We start from the raw sequence: 18,109 nt of genomic DNA on the forward strand, positions 1-18,109 counted from the left end.
CTTTTCCCAAAATTCAAAAGATTACTACAGCATTCACTACAATGCACCTTTCAGTAGGGCTGACTGAATGGTTTGCAATGAGTAAATTATGTTAACACAGCCCTTTGGTCTGCTTGGAAATACGTTGGAAGTTTGCTGTAATTTTCAGTAGAGCAAATGTCTGCCAAATGTTTCGCATACAGTTTTTTGGTGCATGCAGTGTTCATTCTATTCTATGTGGCATTTTAATGTTCTTTATTCATATGGTGCAGATGACCACTGGGTTTACATGATATTACTTCTGTCCTCCAATTTGGTAAAACAAAATTTCAAACAAAGAAAGTGGTCTGAAAACTGGTGAGTTATGAGTAGGAAACAATACTATCTGGGGCGCGTATGAGCACCAGTATAAGTAATCACCACTCCCATTTATCCCAGATGGATGAAGACATTTGCATGAATGGTGCTGAGGAGCAAATAAATAAGGCAACATGTGCAATGAGAACGGCTCCTCTAGCAATGAATGCATCTGGGCATCCTTTATGCAATGTCCTATCAACTCCAGGGCGCAGTTTAGGAAAGCATTTCAGCACATCATCAGCTTTGAAGCTTGTACATCTTCCAAAGGAGTTCGTCCTTCGATCAGAGCCCTAGTTCCTTGGAATAGCAGGCATGATGGCAATGGTATAAGGTATGATTTTGAAATGCAGTTAGATCTACAGGTTTGAATTGAGAAAGCTGCCAGTTCCTAGTGGTGTCACATTCTGTAAACCATCCTCCAGTAAGTGTAGATTGGATTGTTTCTTCTATTTTCTTTGAAGATGTCGTCTTATAACAGAAATGGGATATGCCGCACTGCATTTCAAAGAGATTAGGATTATCCTTGAGTAACTCCATTTATCCTTTGGTCTCATGTCTTTTGAAATATCCATACACATGCATAGCCAGATTCTTTAACACTTGCAGTACTGTAAATCAGGAATAGCTGTATTATAGCAAGTTAGCTTAGCATCAGCACAAACCTGATGGGAAGATAACTAGGCCCAACCCCGAAAGTCACAGGGCTCATAATAGCACATCTTTATATCTTAAAGTGATCACTTCTTTAGATAGCCTTTCTGCAGAAGTTTTGGACTTATGGAGAAAGAGGGAAGTAAGTCAGGAACACCAGAAGAAAACATCCTAGAGTACCGCACCTGCTTATTGGTTTCTCCAAAGATAATGGCATGCTAATTTTTCCATCAGCTGTTAGGAGAGCAACATTTATCTGTATATCTTTAGCATACAGCATTACCTGTTCCCTAATCACCGTAATTTTAGAGATTCTCAAGAGAGGTCACAGATCTAGCTCTAGCCCAGTGGTGAACATCTTTATGATGTTCTTCCCAGCCTTTATCTTGGTTTTAATGGGAACACAACCCTCCTCAGGCTTCAGGAGGTCAGTTTTGCAGTGCTCTCATGGAAGTGGCTTTTTAGGCTGTGGATTGAGGTCTGAATCTCATTCACTCTGTGAACTAGTTTAGACTTAAATATTTACCATGACAACTATTTCAGCTGTGAGCTGACCTATTTTAACTAAAATATTTCTACTATTAAAATGCCAAATGTAAACTCAAGCTACCCCAGAAGTAAGTTATACTACTGTGAATGCTTGTAATCCAGAGTAACTCATCCACCCAAAGATATGGTTTATATAGCAACCACTGGGCATCTTTTTCATTGCTTTAGTAAGTTCTTTCTACACCCACTTCAAAAATTTTAGCCACAGAAGTAAGCTTAGTCTTTCTATAGCATTTATTGACTGTATCTGCATTAGCAGTAGCTCAGGTCAACAGAAGTAGGTTTGTAAAGCAAAACAGTTGATGCTAAGGCCACACCGTGCATGCCTCAGGAGGTTTACCTGAGACTAGCTCTAGTCTAATCCATGAGCAGTACACTCAGTAACTGCTGGAGTAGGTAGGCTCCATGAGCACACCTCCTGCAAGAGTTTCTTCTGGAAGGAATCCAGTCTGTATGTTCTGAGTCCACTCAGTGATGTGAACCAATACACAGCGAGTGGGGACAACTGGGAGAGTCACTCTGAAGCGTGCTCCTAATCCAAGCTAAAACACTAAAGTAGGTGTGCCCATTCAGCCAAAAGAGTTACAAAATTGCATCTTTCTGGACCCATAAAAATGGAATAATTTTCTGAATGGAGCTTTGATGCGTGGGCTGGGAATATTGAAAGGGAATGAATCTCGGAAAGCAGCCACTACCCTACCCACTGAAAAAAGATCTGAGGTACAGATTTCCAAAAGGAGGGCAAATATTGAAATGCTGAAAGATGTGACAGAGAAAGGTGCAATAGACAGGAGTCTACAACACTACACATCAACATGAAGAAAGATCAGCATTATTTAGAAGTGTCTATGAAAAGACACGATGCCTTCAACAGCCTTTCTCTTTTGCCGTTGGACTCTGGTGAAACTCTACCTGAAGGACTGGATTTGTTCCCTGCTGCTTAACACTTCCATCCCCAGACAAGCCCAAGAGATGCAAAACAATTTTAAGAAGTTCAGCATTAAAGTACAGCCAGGAAGAGGCTGATTTGTGAGGAGAGACTTAGTCTTGATTTACATGATTGGTGTCTGCTAATTTTGGAAAATGTCTGCCAGATTAAATTGGTGCTTATGGAGCAATATACAGCCCCTTGTGCCACCTGCTAGTTCTTAATTTCCACTTTGACTCATTTAACACTCACATCGATGGTTGTCTTTAATGGCTCAGTGGTGATTTTTTGATTTGAAACTCAATCATTCTCAGACTCTGAAACAGCTGAAGCAACCAGAGTGCTTCTTTAATTTTGCTGGCTAGAATTGTCTGTGCAGAGTGACAGAGGACTGAAAATCCACATAACTCCCCCAAATTACAAGAGAAGGTTAAGCGATGGGAGAATGAATAAGAACCGCTGAACAGAAAAGCTGTGCTTGCTGTCACATTTCAGATGACCAAAGTTCCTTCCTCAGCTAAAATATTCTTCTTGGACAAGCTGTGATAGTAATAGTGGTATGAAAAGAATAGACATCTTTGATATTATCAGCCCCTGTAGACTATGTAATAAGGAGAGCATCCAGCGCAGATAATGTAGTCATTGCCTACCACAGAGGCAGCTAGAAAGCTGGCAACTCTTCCTTCAAGGTCTCAGACTACATTTTCTACCGTAAAAAGCTCTTAGCTTATTCCTCTCGAGACACATACTATTTCTTTATTCTTGTGGTCGCTTAGCTAAAGGAGAAGGAGATAGAGGCAGTCACATTGCCTGCAACTCTCTAACTAAAATGGCGGCTCCAGAAAATGGCATTTTGGTGTTAATGGTCATTTTTTCATTGTCATGAACACACTGAGGAAATGTGAGAGTAAAAACAAATGGGACAAATTCAAGCATGGCTGTGGTGACTGCAGTGGGGAAATGCAATGGCTTGAAGAGAGGAGGAGGAGGTGGTATAGAGTAATAATGGTATAGCCAAATCTTCTTGCTACTGAGTCTAGTCATAGAAAGAATCTCAGTGCTAGAACTCAGCAGTCACTTGCTTTCACTCATGGTTTCTGTCCTGCTATTTCTCCTGCTTCCAGTCTGCCTCTTCTGATGTGCTTCATCACCCCAGCTGGTTAGCAGAAAACCTACCTCAGCTGCAAGCTGTTGGCTGGCAGCCACATGAGAGTTTATGATAGTCTTAGTGCCTCTGGAAGAAGTCCACGTGGCATCATCTTCATGGCCGTGAATTCATTTTACACACCTACAGGTTGAGGCTTTTCTCAGGCCTTAAAAGCCCCTCCCTGAATGGCTGCTGGAAACACGGAACAGGCTTGAAAATGTGACTATCACATATTTCTCCCCACTACAGATTTAAAAGAAAATATTTTCAAGGATCCTTGTTGCAGTGAAGAGGCACAGGAAGGCACTTAAAAATAAGGTGTAAAATATACTACTGTTGACAGTAAAGATCAGTTAATTCCACCTACATTTAGACATCTAGTCTAAGCTTGTGAGGCCCTTCTACATTCCATGGAGAAAGAGGCACGTTAGGGTGTGATACGCTTTGATCGAAGCGAGGAGCCCAAGACTGGGTGGATGGTCGCTCTCTGGAGAAGCAGTGACTGGAGGTGGCCTATGGCTTTGGATCAGTGAGTCCATGATATGACCGGGTAATTGATTTGGGCGTTCACAAGCCATCTCTGCACAAACTGCGTTGCTCATGTAATATTTACTGGAAAGCGGGGGTTGGCTTTTTTCTTGCCTCCTCCTGGAGTGGAAGCAGCAGAAACTCAGCGTTCAGTGTAATGCACTGTCTGAAAGAAAGCAGATGTCTTTCCATCCGTTCTCAGGTGGTAAGACGTCTGGCACAATTACTGGTGCAAAGTACGGGTCTGACAGGAACATTTCAGTGCTGGTATTGAGTGTCTGGGCTACCTCTCATCTGGGTGATGCCTTTTGCAAAGTATCTTTTCTGCCTGTCTTTAACAGAACCTGGAAAGTGAGTATTTCATTCCAATATAAGTATATAAATCAGAGTCAAATTACTCTTCCATATCTTTACAGAAGATATAAAAGGTCTGTAATGTTAATGTTTGCTGGTGTGATTTCCATAAAACACAAGGCGACACCCTGCCTGAGCGTATTGAGAAGTCACTTACTGTCAAGGAGTACTCCATTACTTCTGTGGAGTACTCCATAGAGTACTCCATTAATTCTAAAGAAAAGCAGGACAGATTTTATTGTTTAAATAAATCTTCTTTTGAGGGCGGTCGTGGTAGGAAACAACAAATTTCATTTTGCTCTACCACTCGTGTCAAAACATCTGCATCAAACATTCGGTGCATGGTGACATAGCAAAACAAATGTAGAGCAGACATTACAGATGGATGGCTTGTTGACAGATTAGCAGATGAGTTTCCCTTATGTTTTTGAAAAACATAGCTCCCTAGACATAATGTACAAAGGGGAAAGCTGGGATTAAAGATCAGATAAGAGAAAGCAAGGTTTTCTTTTCTGGCTTTACTATTCAAATTTCCTAGTATCACGAAAGATATTAAGTGCAAGTAAAGCAAAATGCACTGCATCCAACATAAAGAAATAAAACATGGACATCTTTCAGGATTAAAGCTGCGATTAGAGCTGAGTGAACTGTTTTAGTTTTTAATTTTATGTGCAGAAAAAATGCAGATTTGGGTTTACTGAAGCTGCTGGCAAAATTTGTGTTGAGTTCATCAAATTATTTTGGCTGAAAAGAGCTGATTCCTTTTAAAAATATTAAATGTTGTTTTCTAAATGAAATGCATTTTTATTTCCAAAATGAAAATTTGTTTATAAATGTACATAGCTTTAAATACAGAAATTAAAGACCACTCTAAAATTAATCATGTGTGACCCAAAATAAAATGATGTTGTTCTTTTTTTTTGTTTCTTTGCCAAGGAACTGAAGAATGGCTTATTTGCACAGATCTAGATACAATATGAATTGTGGCTCATTTTTAAGTAGCTCTGTTAATCCTGGCATGTCTTAATAAAACAATTATAATTTTTCATCCTGAGTCAGAGAGTAGATATGCAGCTGGGCTAAGTGTTCAATCCTTCTCAGCGCTCAAAAATCTTACTAGAGAACAAAGTAGCTCTGCTGAGATCTTTGCTTAACTATTTTCATGCTGCATCCTCTAGCAGATGTGCTACCTATTTTACCTTCTGTGTGAAAACGGGATACTGCATGATGCGAGGGCCTCAGGTGAGGCTCTTGTGCTTATATCAGCACCAGATATACCTGGCGCTGCATGATGTGCTCCCCTCTTCACCCCTTTGGACTCGTCAGAGACCAGAACTGTTGAATGTGAGTTTAGGTCATGCAGTGGGATTTTCACTCGGAGAGGACTGTACAGTGCTTCAGTGTGTCAAATAACTTGACATGGTCTATGAAAAGCTCTTAGAAGGACACTGCCAAGGAGTTTAGAACATTTAACACATTTATGGTTCTGCTCTGTCATGCACTGTCTGCGGTAGTGAGCAAAGAGGAAGAGGAAGGAGAAGGCACCCCAGCAGCAATTTCCTGGTGTTTCTCTGGCTAACCTCATCACGACAACATGAGGAAAGCCTTGTGGTGAACGTCTTGGAAGAAGATGCAGCATAAGCTTTTCTTGCAAGTTACTCCAGCTCTGAGCGCAGAGGGTGGACAAGGTCTTGGGCCAATTTATTACAGTATCTGAGCGCAACTGGTACCAGGAAATCCCCAGTTGTCCCTGGTAGTGTACAAATGAAATTAATGGCCAGCCTTTGCATAGTTCTGCGAGGGACTGAAGACCTCTTCCTTTTCATTCAGTTAGCCATACATGGGCAGTCCCAGTTTAGCTGGTGGGTTTTACAAAACCTAATATGAATGGAATTATTTTCGTGTATTGCTTTGATTTTTTTTAAACTTGCCTTTTATTACATGCTGACAGAAAAATCCAATATATAATCCACTGACAGACTGCAAGTGGCAGAGCTCTAGAAGTCATTTTACAAAGAAGGATATGCAATTTTGTATTTCTATCAAGTGTACTAGAATATTATGTAAGCTGCCGCAAGCCTTGGAGGAAGTGGTGGAGATTGGACCTCTTGCAGTAAATTATAACTAAGATTGTAGAAACTTCCCTTTTCAGGACTTGATTTGCAAGATGTAAGGTTTCAATATTTTTTATAAGTTAAATTTAGGCCCATGTATAAGGCATGCTAGGATAACGAGAGCGATAGAATTGCCTCCTCTCTTACCTTCAACAGCAGGTAGATGGACTCTCCATTCAAGGGAGAGGTTCAAAGTATTTCCTCAGGAGCTGAACACCACAGCCTATGTCCAAGTTTGACACATCAAAGCATGTGCCAGCTGTCTTCCAGGTGCAGGAAATGCCAGCCACCCTCCACCAAAATGTAGGTGCTCACCTGGCGCACCTCTGTCAGTCTTCTGGTCCCCTCACGTCCCTTTACGACCGCTTATGATGTTAATCATCTGGAAATTTGGAATTAAGGTATAGACCTTTTGATTGTGGGTGACTTTGTTTTGACGGCCAGATAGGCTGCGTTGTAGCGGTGGGATCCCCTTGTACCTGTGAGCTGCAGTGACGGGGCCCTGGGGGCAGCAGGCAGGGCTGCTCTGCCAGTCCATCAGGAGCCAGCAGCAATCCTGATCCCTGGGGCTGCACTGGGTCTCAACGTTGGGCAAGCACAAGAGCCATTTGCCTGTGCTAGTTCTCCAAATAGCCATCCTTTATCTCTGCTGTGGAAAAGATGATGGGCTAACCTACTTAGCAACATCTGGCCTGTGGGCTACCAACTGGAAAAGTCATAACTTAAGCTCTTTTAGGATAGAAATGTCCTTGTTGGCTGGACTTCTGCATCTTCATATTTATAATTCCATCTGTGTACTGGTAGAGGAGCTTTCAACATTTAATCTTCAGCATTTCAACCCGTAGACTTGTTTTATGGGAGAATGCAAAAATGACTGGAGTAGTTTCTCTGTTTCAAGCTTTACCAAATCAATGAGTTGCAGGAGCATGGAGGAGTAAGCCAAAGTTAAATCAAATATTTGACTTTAAAACATGAAAAACATTTAAAGAGAGAGGGCCATGTTCTAATCTTATGTGCACCCGAGCACACAAACCATCTTCTGCAAACTTGGAGTCCACCTGGCTGCTGAGACCTCATGTGAAATTCCAGCACATGAACATGCAGCCTGAAGGCTCTCTTAAATGCCATAAGTGCCAGACAAGCTATCCAGGGTGCCATATGAGTCAGTTCAGTGCAAATGTCCACCTCAGGAGTGAGTGCAGCGTGCACTGCAGTTTTACTCTTGAGCTCAGCTGTGTAACCTGCAGACAAATCCTTCCTGCACACTCCTGTTAGGGGATGTAATCCCTCTGCAAGAAGCCAGTGAAGTCTATAGTGCCTGGGATCAGGCCTATCTCTTAGATTTACAGCTCTCTTAAATATCTTTTGCTTTGCATGAGCTTTTAACCAATGGCAGGGAGTGGCATCGCTAGCACCATTCACAGAATAATCTGCGAGCGGGTTTGTCACACCTCAATGCTAACACGCTGAAAATAGCACAAGATCACATCACTCCCACACAAGCATGCATTACACAGTCAAACAAAAATATCTGTACTTTCCGGGATGACTCTGGTGATTTTTAATGCCACTGACTCTAAATCATATGCTTTTGTGTTAGCTCGGGAAGACACACAACTTGTGTTGAGCTGGCATCACTACCTGGTGCGACTTTGCGTCAGTCATACCACACACAGTTATGGGTGGCTTGGTTTGCTTATTATGTCTGAAAAAAGTTTACTGTAGTCGCTGTGGGCCAGATCTCTTTTCTACTTCTTCGTCTCTAATTAATATAAAACTAGGTCCAAGTCCTCTTGCAGAATCCCACTGCGTTTGGTGACCTAAGTGAGTAAGGACTACTCCCACGAGTTAGTATTGCAGCAACTTGACAATACATCATAAAATTATCCCTGCAGCTTACTGCCAGTTTTCCCTGACTTGAAGTCCAACTTAAATTCAGACATATGGCTTTAAACTCTCCGAACAGAGATCACAAGAAACAGTGTAGGAAGGAGATTTCATTCTCTGTCCCCATTAGTCAACCCTGAGCTTTCCTGTGCTAAAAATTACTCAGGAAATGCTGCAAACAAAAGAAGTAAATAGTTCTCAGCATTCCTCATTGCTTGGAAGGAGTTAAGTTCTGCACAACGGCTGATCGAGTTCTTCTGGCATTATCCCATTAGCTTAAGTCATTGCTGATGACTTCACCCTCGTGGTGACATCAGCCTCTAATCTCGTGAAGGTGAATTCATGTGAGATTGTTTCAAAGCAATTACTCCCTGAATTGCAGGCCATTTCAATTGATATATGGATGCCTCATTCACTTTTGCAGATTGTAACCTCTCTTGTACAGTGCATATGCACTTTCCATATTGTATTTCAGCACGTATGTTATGTCACAAACTGGCACTGCCTGAGATCAGCAGTGGAATGTACTTGTTTTAAGCGCAAAAGTTAAAAAGCACCCCAGTATTACTGTTTCATGTGGATGGTTAAGACATCTCTATGGTCTTACACACAACTTGTCTGATTTCCTCTGGATGCTCCCTCCCCTCTCTTTCTCTGTTGGAATATTCCTTCTGCTTTGGCTGAGCTGTATCTTTGTTTAGGAGTGCTCTGCTCATTTCAGATTCTCTTGCCTTTTCCCATACATGGGGAAAAATGTGGACAGATAAACACCCAGGATGGTTATTTTATAAATCACAATTTTTAATAATAGATGATATCTTTTTTCCCCGCAAACCAGATTAAAGATAGGCAAAAGCGCATAAAGATGATGGATTGGGTCTTAAAATATTTTCTCTTTTTCTCTCTCCTCTGAGGGAGTGACTCAGAAGAACACGTAGACACAGTCGGCACTTGTAAGAAGTGGTTTTAATAAGATCAGGAGACAAGTCATCGTCCCAGCTGTGCAATCCTTGCTGAAGTCAAAGAGGCAGAAAAGAAAGGCACCATTTGTCCTGAAGTGCAGCACACACATGTATACCAAAGGAGGATAGCTATGTATTTAGACTAGAAGCTCCCCAGACCTAGACTAGACATTCCTCTGTTTGCTTAACTTCATTGTTCTTCCCTTCTCTCATCACTTGTCCTCAGCTGACTGCAGCCGTCCCCGTGGGGAGCTGCTGAACACAGGACACAACCTTCACCTTAAAGCTAGGGGATAGAAAATCCCCCTTCCCTAAAACCCTTCATCCTCGCACCCCCGGTAGAAAAGCTCTTTTAACTCCCCTGGTCTCAGCTGGGGAGGGGGATAGGGTGCAGAACGGCACTGGAAGCAGGACGATTCAAATGCTCTCCTCTCTGTCCGCTGTATTGTGAATAGACTTCTTAATGTGACTAATAGCTCTTGGCATTGAACTGCAGCTCCTGAAGTGCAGAGCTGGCATGTCTGTGCACTAATGTTTAAAGTAATGTGTCAGAAAAGTTTTATAGTAGTAGCACAGTATTGTTGGGGGAGAAGAAGCCTGTTTAAATAAAGCCAATAAAATTCTACTATCATCACTTTTCTCTCTTTATTGTTGAGAGGGTGGAAATGACTAAAGTTTTTATTTGGTGTTAGCAGTGTAATGCTAGAATTTTTTCCACATTTGGAAGTGGCAAGGTAGTGATAAAAATCATTAAAAAGTGAACAAGTTGTCCTCAGCTCCTGGATGCTCCAAGGGGGATCAGCCAAAGAGACAGTAAACCTACTGTAGGCACTCAGAAAGGGATTTTTTTCTCCTTACAAAATAAACCCTGTTGTGCTATTTCTTTAGGAAGGAAATTGAGTCTCTGGATGACTCGCAAATGTTTTGCTCATTGTAGTGGCCCGTACGTTTCCTGCATATCCAGATCTGATTTAGATTAGGGTTTTATTTTGGGGGAGGGAGGGAGGGATTGGCCAAATCAGAGGAAATTTGTATAGATTTAGTGCAAGGTCCAACACTGTTACCAATTACATGGTGTAAGCAATAAGAGAGAGACTGCATCTGCCTTAGCTATAGTTAAAAGTCCAGTGCTTTGTCCTTTTCCTCTGCCTTTCCTCCCCTTTTAGAGGGAAAGGAAGCAAGAAAAACAAAGAGAAGTGGTGCCCTAAAATGTCCTCTGTGAGCGAAACTTGTATCAGGCTTAGGAAAAGTGCTTAGAGTTTAATTCAAATAAAAGAAAAGGCAGAAAAAGACATATCAGTAAGCGTTGCTTAAAGTACAGTTATTGCGACTGATCTTCACATGGGTATTCACTGGTGGTAAAAGCAGAAAAAGCCTTTCCTGTGTAAAACTCCACTAGAAATGGCAGCGTCCCTACCCTGCCAAATCCTGGGTACCTTCTCCCAGAATGCAAGACACCTCAGACTCTTTCCCCATAAATCCACCGAGGCGATCCTTCTCTCTACAGACTCACTATCAGGTGGAAATATCGAAGGCTAGATCTGAGGGAAACCATGTCAGTGCAGCATTTTTGGTAGAGGAGCTGAAGAGCAGCCCGGGGCTGTCTCATGGAGCATGTGATGGTGGCAGTGGTGGCTCACAGCTCTGTGTGCCCGGCATCGCCAGGCCATCACCTCCTCCTGTGTGGATGCAGTAGTTGCCCTGCACAGCTGAAGGCTGGTGGAGATGCTGGAGGGCTCCAGCTGCTCTCACCCACCATATACTGATAATTCTTCCCTTCTTCTGGCTGGGATAGCATCTCACACCTATTTTGCACTCTCTTCATGCTACTTTAGAGGGCTAATGAGAGGTAAGGGGGTAAAGGACATGGCTTTGGTGTAGCCACCAATTTTTAAGAGAGTATCCTATGTGATTTCCTTTTGTGTTGTCCATGTGGCCACCAGCTAGCATTCCTGTTTTCTTCTTACAGAAGGAAACTCCATTGTTTTTGCTTAAAAAAAAATAGCTGGCATGCAAAAGACCGGCTATGTAAAGCAGGCTGTGTTTGATCTTAATGTTTTTGTTAGCTGGGCAAAAATCCTTTACCTTCCAAGACCCACCTCCTTTTGCCACTGGAAAGGTCTATGTAAACCACTTTCTATTGGGAATGCTGAGGTTCTCCATCAATATGAGAACTCTGAAGATTCACGTGTGCGTTCAGAAGAAACAGCAACACTCTCCAAAGAGGTCAGCTGAGCCTTATATATTTCTGCAGTAGCCGTAGCTGTTCCACTGCAGTATCCTCACTAAATGTAGGATCAGATCTGTCTTCAGGAAATACAATGTTGCTTCGTATCTGGGCCAAGAGCCACCACAGAAAAATGTAGCCTCGAAGCACTAATCCTTAAGGGATGTTTGATAGCCAAATCCCTGAGTCTGGGACTGCCAGTGCCACAAAGGATATCATTTAAAGTTTAGATTTTAAATTTTTGCCTGCTTGTTGAACTGCATTCGTATTTTCCAAAGGACACTATTTCTGCAAACGCTTTCTGCCCATCCCAATGCCTCCAAAGGGAACTTGCATCCCAAGTTAGCACCCTTGAGCACTCCTAGCTCTCAGTGATGCTGGTGAGCTCTGTAATAGTCTGACTCCTTTGGAAAAGACCACTCAGGCCTCATTGGGGCACCAGGTTTCAATATTTTAGCTGCTTTTTTTCACCTCCACACAAAACGCCTTTCTTACTGGGATGCAAGGAGTTGATGCAGCCTGGTCAGTCACAAATAGTTGCTCATGGGTTTCTGTGAGGTGCCATACTTATGAACAGAAAAGGGATTTCAAGGGGAGTTTGTTACTCGCTCTCCATCCATGTGGCAGCATGGCTGAGAGTGAAGGCTTGGGAGAAGCCCATGCTGTGCAGGCAGTGGTATAGGTGTGAATCGTTTCATGGTCTAGGTAGCCAGAGCACACTTACGGCAGCAGGGGGAAGGTTTGGTAGCCCCTGTTCTCTTCTGTTCCCTGCCTTTCCCCTCTTGGGTGCAATGTGTGTGTTCCAAGTACATAACAGGGAGCAGCTACACCACTCTGACCCATCTCACATCGCCACTGCATCTCTCCCCGATTTGTCAAGGTACCAGCAGCAGGTACTCAAGAGCAAGTAGGACTGTCTCTGGGTTTTGTAGGGATGGTGCAGCCCCCTGTGTGCTGCAGAGAACTTCCCTCGCCTACTTTTCATCTCAGCTCTGAACAAGGTTTGCTGGAGGCCTAAAAGCTCAGGTGTTTGCACTTGGCGTGAGATGTGGCAGCTGCTGTGGGGAGATACACATTTGTCTGGAGAGCAAAACTGGCGAGCACAGCACGAGGGGGTTTTCTGTTTCTAACTGTGACTCCTGCTTTCAGGTAATAATGGAAATTCATGCAGCTTAGTAGCTATATGCTAGCTAAGATATCTAAGATATTGAGTCTAATCCAAAGGCAGTCAAAATCTGACTCTTGGAGGAGGCTCCTCTTTTAGAGGAGGCTGCTAAAGTGCAGAATAGATAAAATGTAGGTAAAATATAACACATATATATGTATCTGAAGAGGTGTGGTTTTGATACTGTGCATGAGCTCACTATTAACTGAGGGACTAAATGGAAAAACAATTAATTTTCTTTGCTTCTCCAGGACAAAAATACTTCGCAAACAATGTCTTCTGCTTGTCTGCTACAACGTTCAGTGGAGCTGGGGACTGTATTCATGTACTGGAGGAACACAGCCAAGAAAATGTATTATCTTATTTCATAGAGCACACTTTCTCCAGGAAGAAATAAATTGAGCAGGACAGCTGCACTGGTAGAAACGAGACATACCAGTTAGCATTTTTCATACGAGGATTTCGAAATGCTTTCAAAAAGACAGTACCTCACAGCTCCATTTTACAAACAGGCTGTCTTAGATACAGAGGATTTTAATAAATTGCACAACTCCATATAGCAAATCCACTGCAGATGCGGGAATAAGCCCCCAAATTTGGGTGGTATTTTTTGGCTTTGTTCGTTTGGGTGGGCATCCCAATGATTCAAAACATAGCGATGATGCAGAGGGCCCAACAGGCTCAGCTGTTTTGCCTTTTCTTTCGCCTTCTCCCCACCTCCCCTTCCATGCAACCGGCAGCTCTGGGGTGCTCATCCTCCTTCCCACCTGCTTTCATTCCCCGGCTGGGATGAAGATGAGGAGGAGAAGCGGTAACAGAACAGAGGCAACAGCAGAACAGTTGAGTGATCTCACGGTACAGGACCCTTCCCTGCCCAAGCTATTTCTATTTCAGCATCACTATTGTTTATTGTATGACACGCAAAGCCATAGGGAAACGTTTCTGGTTTCTGGGCAAGATGTCGATCAGGTGCCCGCGCTCAGCTGCGTGAGGACCTGATACTCTTCCCTGTGAGTCAGGGCTGGTTTTAGACCTGCCTGCAATAGTTTTTGCTCTGGATGAGACGCTCCGGCTGTTACTTTCCTAACAACCCCATTTCGTACCCCTCACGAGTTGCCGTGGCAATAGCCCTGGAAATTCAAATCCGTCATGTCTCCACCTAGCACAGAGAACACACTGACTGGCTGGAGCTTTCTTAGTTTCTGCGTTAAGTTGGCTTGAGCTTTGTCAGGGGATAAGAAATGAAGAAATATTACAGAGAGATCATCCTAGAGATTATCAGGATAATACAATGGTCTGCCACTCACCAAAAAAATAGTCCTAGTGATGGGAAAGGATTTACAATGCGGATTTCACTCTTCTGTCAGGAATGACAGTAGGAACTCCCAATCTCATTATCATAAAGACCTCAGATAAGATATTAAATGGTACTTTTCTACCTTTTATGAGCGATCTGGGTAGGAGGGAAGGGAAGGAAGGCAATTAACGGAGGCCCTGAAAGTGGAAGGCTGGCTAGGAGCCCCAGCTGTGTCCTGTAGCCCCTGCAACCCAATGCAGGGGAAATCCAGAAAGGACTGTCAGGCTGTTGAGAAACAGCCTTCCCACAGAGCAGAAGAGACAGAGATGGAGCAGGGTTTGAAAATCTTACCAGATCTGTACAAATATCTGAAATAAGCTCAGGCATTCAATTGTACCTTTTACATTCAACGCACAATAGCTAATGTAAACCAAACTCTGATTTCTATAGAGGAAGAAAATCAATTTGGAGAAATCAGGCTTGACATTACTTAGGGCTGGTACATTTTCCTCATTTCTTTGTAAGGTCTGATTCGTTGTTTTTCATTGTGGAATATCAGTGAACACTAAACTTACGCTCACTACACCACCATATATGTAACTGAAATAACAAAGAACAGAATACATTTTAATATATTTCACATATATCAGACGGCTTCTCTAAAATTTTACTGAACTCTGCAAGATCTTTTCCGTACTCAGACCTTGTCTCTTATTTCTATAAAACAGCTGCAGAAAGGGAAAGAGCACTAATGTGTTCTTTAATAACCTTGATCCGGTGTCACACACTAAATAGGTGCTTTAGATACTCACAGATGAAACATTTGCTAAAATACTGACACACGGCACGTCGAGTCAGGCATCCGCGGCCTTTTTCAGGGGTGTGAACTACCTGTAGATCCCACTGACTTCACTGAAAGCTTGGAATGCTCAAACTTGTAAAAATTATGCCATTATGAATACCGGTATCTATCTCAGGAGGCACTGGGTTGGTCATGTTTGACTCTTAGAAGCTAGAAAAATAGATGGGTCATATGTAAACTGAAAATGAAGCTTTATTAATCCAAGGGGAGAAGTAGAACGACAATTAATTATAAGGCTGAACTAGGCACAACTTATATTTAAAAAAAAGAAAGAAAGAAAGCTGAGTGGGACCCAAATTAAGGTTACAGAATTCCCTGATCGATATGCTTTACTGTAGAGATATCATAACCACCGTGCCATGCAATCACGTTATCACCTACACCACAGACACCGTATGAAGCAGCATTTGTCCTTCACTTCATCTCTGGGAAGGAGACTGTCCAGTAACATGAGACTAGGAAAACCATGAAGTGTGAATCAGGGTAAAAAACAGTCCAACTTTTAACTTAAACCGGCGAAGACATGTATCAGACGTTAGCTTCCTTAGCCTCCAGTCTCATGTCTTCTAAAGAGCAAACCCACACTTCCCCATCTCGCTGTCCCTTTGCTAATTTGTGTAAGTGATCCTTTTTAACTGATGTCGTGAAAGAACGAATGTGGTAGGAGTCAGTTGTCACATTCATTTACCCTGCTAATTGTATTAGCGATCGGTGACTGAAAAGGCAGTAACCAAACCCTCCACAGAACAAACAAATGCATTCGAACTCTGAAGCCAAGTCACATTTCCCAGATTTCACAGAGATTACATCTGATCTCCCGTTCATCGTCATCAGCTTCTACTTGATTCCCAGGGGGAAAAATATTCCAGTTGTCAAAAAATGAGTGCTGTTGGTGGAGACCAGGCAGCCACTTATGCTGCAGTGATTGCACGTATTGAAGTGATACACATGAGAGAATTGCCCTGCAAAAAGCAGAAAAAGTAGAACTCTCCCAGGCTGACTAGGGCAAAAGTCATTTTCAGCCTCAAAGCTGCCAGTCTCAAGCAGGTACCTGATATGTGCAGGTGAAGCTTAAGAGTGTCCGATTTAAGTGATTGCTGTCCTAACATGGAGCAGCAGGTATCATGAACATGCTCAGGACCCAGAAAGGATGAGAGTGAGAGAAAGGCTTAGGTCCCCAATAGGCCACCACAGTCCTTACAATACCTGCGCATACAGACTCAGCAGTTTTTTTTTGCAACACAGGAGCAAAACATACCTGCACGTCTTCTAAAAACAGTATCCAATCTCATTTTAAAGACTCTAAGCCACACTGAGTCCTTGACCTTTGAGGATGATGTTACAGCATCTGTTACATTAAAACTTTCAGCATTGAATTACTAAATGAGGATCATGCTTTTTAAGACATCTACTGAAATATTTGCTAATTTCTCTAACAGATATAACAGTATTTGGCATAACAGAAGTTCACATGCCATTCCAGAGGCAAAGATGTAACAGGAAATCTTGAGAGAGAGGCCTACGGTTCCTAGTAAAGGAATAAAAAGTGCATTAACTCTGTAGAACACAAGTTTATTATTTTGAAATGCTGTAAAGTGAATGCGATGTTCTAGTATCGAGTCTCCTGCTTAGTCCTTTATTGGCAAGATATTCACAAAGGGAAGGCTTGGCAGGGCTGTGGCTGTGATGACACTGTGGTATAGAAATGATGTAAACGTGAAATTACACACCAAAAAAAGGGGATTTCAAGGCTGCGACAAAGCGTATGTAGATTTGCTGATCTTAGACGCCGAAAAGAAAAGAAGCAGTTAAAGAAAAAGCTCTTTCTGCAAGAAATGAGTTTTTAATAGCTGTCATTTGATTCTTGTGAAGTCACCGAGTTTGTGAGTATGCTAACATGCTGGAATTTCAATGCTTTCCTAATTTTACTAATAAAGCATGTTAAATGTGTATCCTGTTGTTCCTACTGTGTAAGCATACACTGTTTCCTATGGTGACTTTGTTAACTTTCATGTGGCTGTTTTGAAGGTTTCATTGCATTAACGACCAAAATATTTAACGGTCTGTTGTTATCTAACCCTCATCACCCTCTCTAACCAATTGTGGTGATATTCTGCCTTGATTTGGGTATATTATGGTAAATTTAAGACTGGAAAAAAATATCTCAAAGTGAAGGACTATTTTCAAGGAACACTGTTCAGACAGCAGCATTTGCTTATAGTTCCTTAACAACCTATCAGAGGTGCTTATTTGAAGAAGAAATAGGTATATCCCAGATTTTGCTCTCTGGTCTGTTTGAGCTGGGCCCAGCATCTGTTCAAAGCGAAGATCTTTACTGTCTGGATCATTTCTGAAAAGCGTGTAATGTATTCGTTTTCAGCAAGGCTTGTGGGCACCACGATTGCACTCAAAGTAATATTGGGGCGAGGTAAGGGGATGAGCTAAAGGAGGCTTTATGCCACCCATTGCTCTTCCTGGATCCTGGAATTTTCCCTTTGGCAGAGTGGCTTGCTGTGAGTACTCAGCTGTTGTGACATATCCCACCTACCTCCCGCATCCTGGGAATATTCCTTAAACTAGGAATGTGGCACAGGAGATGGATGGTTTATAGTGCCCAGGAGGTCTCTTTTGCTGGATGTATAGGCTTTTTTATGCCATTAATATGGTGAAAGGGCCAAAGAATGCTTGAGAATCTGGAAAACTAGGAAATGTTTTTTTTTAACTGTGATCAGTGTGCGAGCTAAGCAACACTGCTACTATAATAATTATAAAAAATTATTAAAGTGAGTGAAAGAGAAGTTAAAAGGAAATTGAATTGCACTCACTTCTCATATTATAATCACTAAATTGCCCATTAGTATAATAATGCATATAAAACATAGCTGTGAACAACTGAAGTGGTTTGTTAGAACTTTGAGCTGGATTTGAGCTCTCGTATGTCCTCAACTGGAGCTGCTAACAATGTAAAAATCAAAATCAAAATCCTTACTGAGATGGTCAGCATTTCACAATGGCGACCGCTGCCAGAAGTTTGAAATTTCAACTAAATTATTCCTTTAAAATATCAGCTTTCTATGTATTCTTTCTAGTTGCTATTTT

The 18,109-nt window shown here is 42.2% G+C and overlaps 1 long non-coding RNA gene across 1 annotated transcript in view; it reads left to right on the forward strand.

Moving 5' to 3' along the window:
• Positions 1-16,754: 16,754 nt before the first annotated feature.
• The window catches only part of LOC138065585 (uncharacterized), a 37,972-nt gene continuing 36,617 nt past the window's right edge, over positions 16,755-18,109 (forward strand). Inside the window, exon 1 of the long non-coding RNA XR_011138631.1 lies at positions 16,755-16,893. This is a non-coding gene — a long non-coding RNA (uncharacterized lncRNA). The remainder of the gene's footprint in view (positions 16,894-18,109) is intronic.

The sequence above is a fragment of the Struthio camelus genome, chromosome 1 (genome assembly GCF_040807025.1).
Source record: "Struthio camelus isolate bStrCam1 chromosome 1, bStrCam1.hap1, whole genome shotgun sequence".
NCBI lineage: Eukaryota > Metazoa > Chordata > Aves > Struthioniformes > Struthionidae > Struthio > Struthio camelus.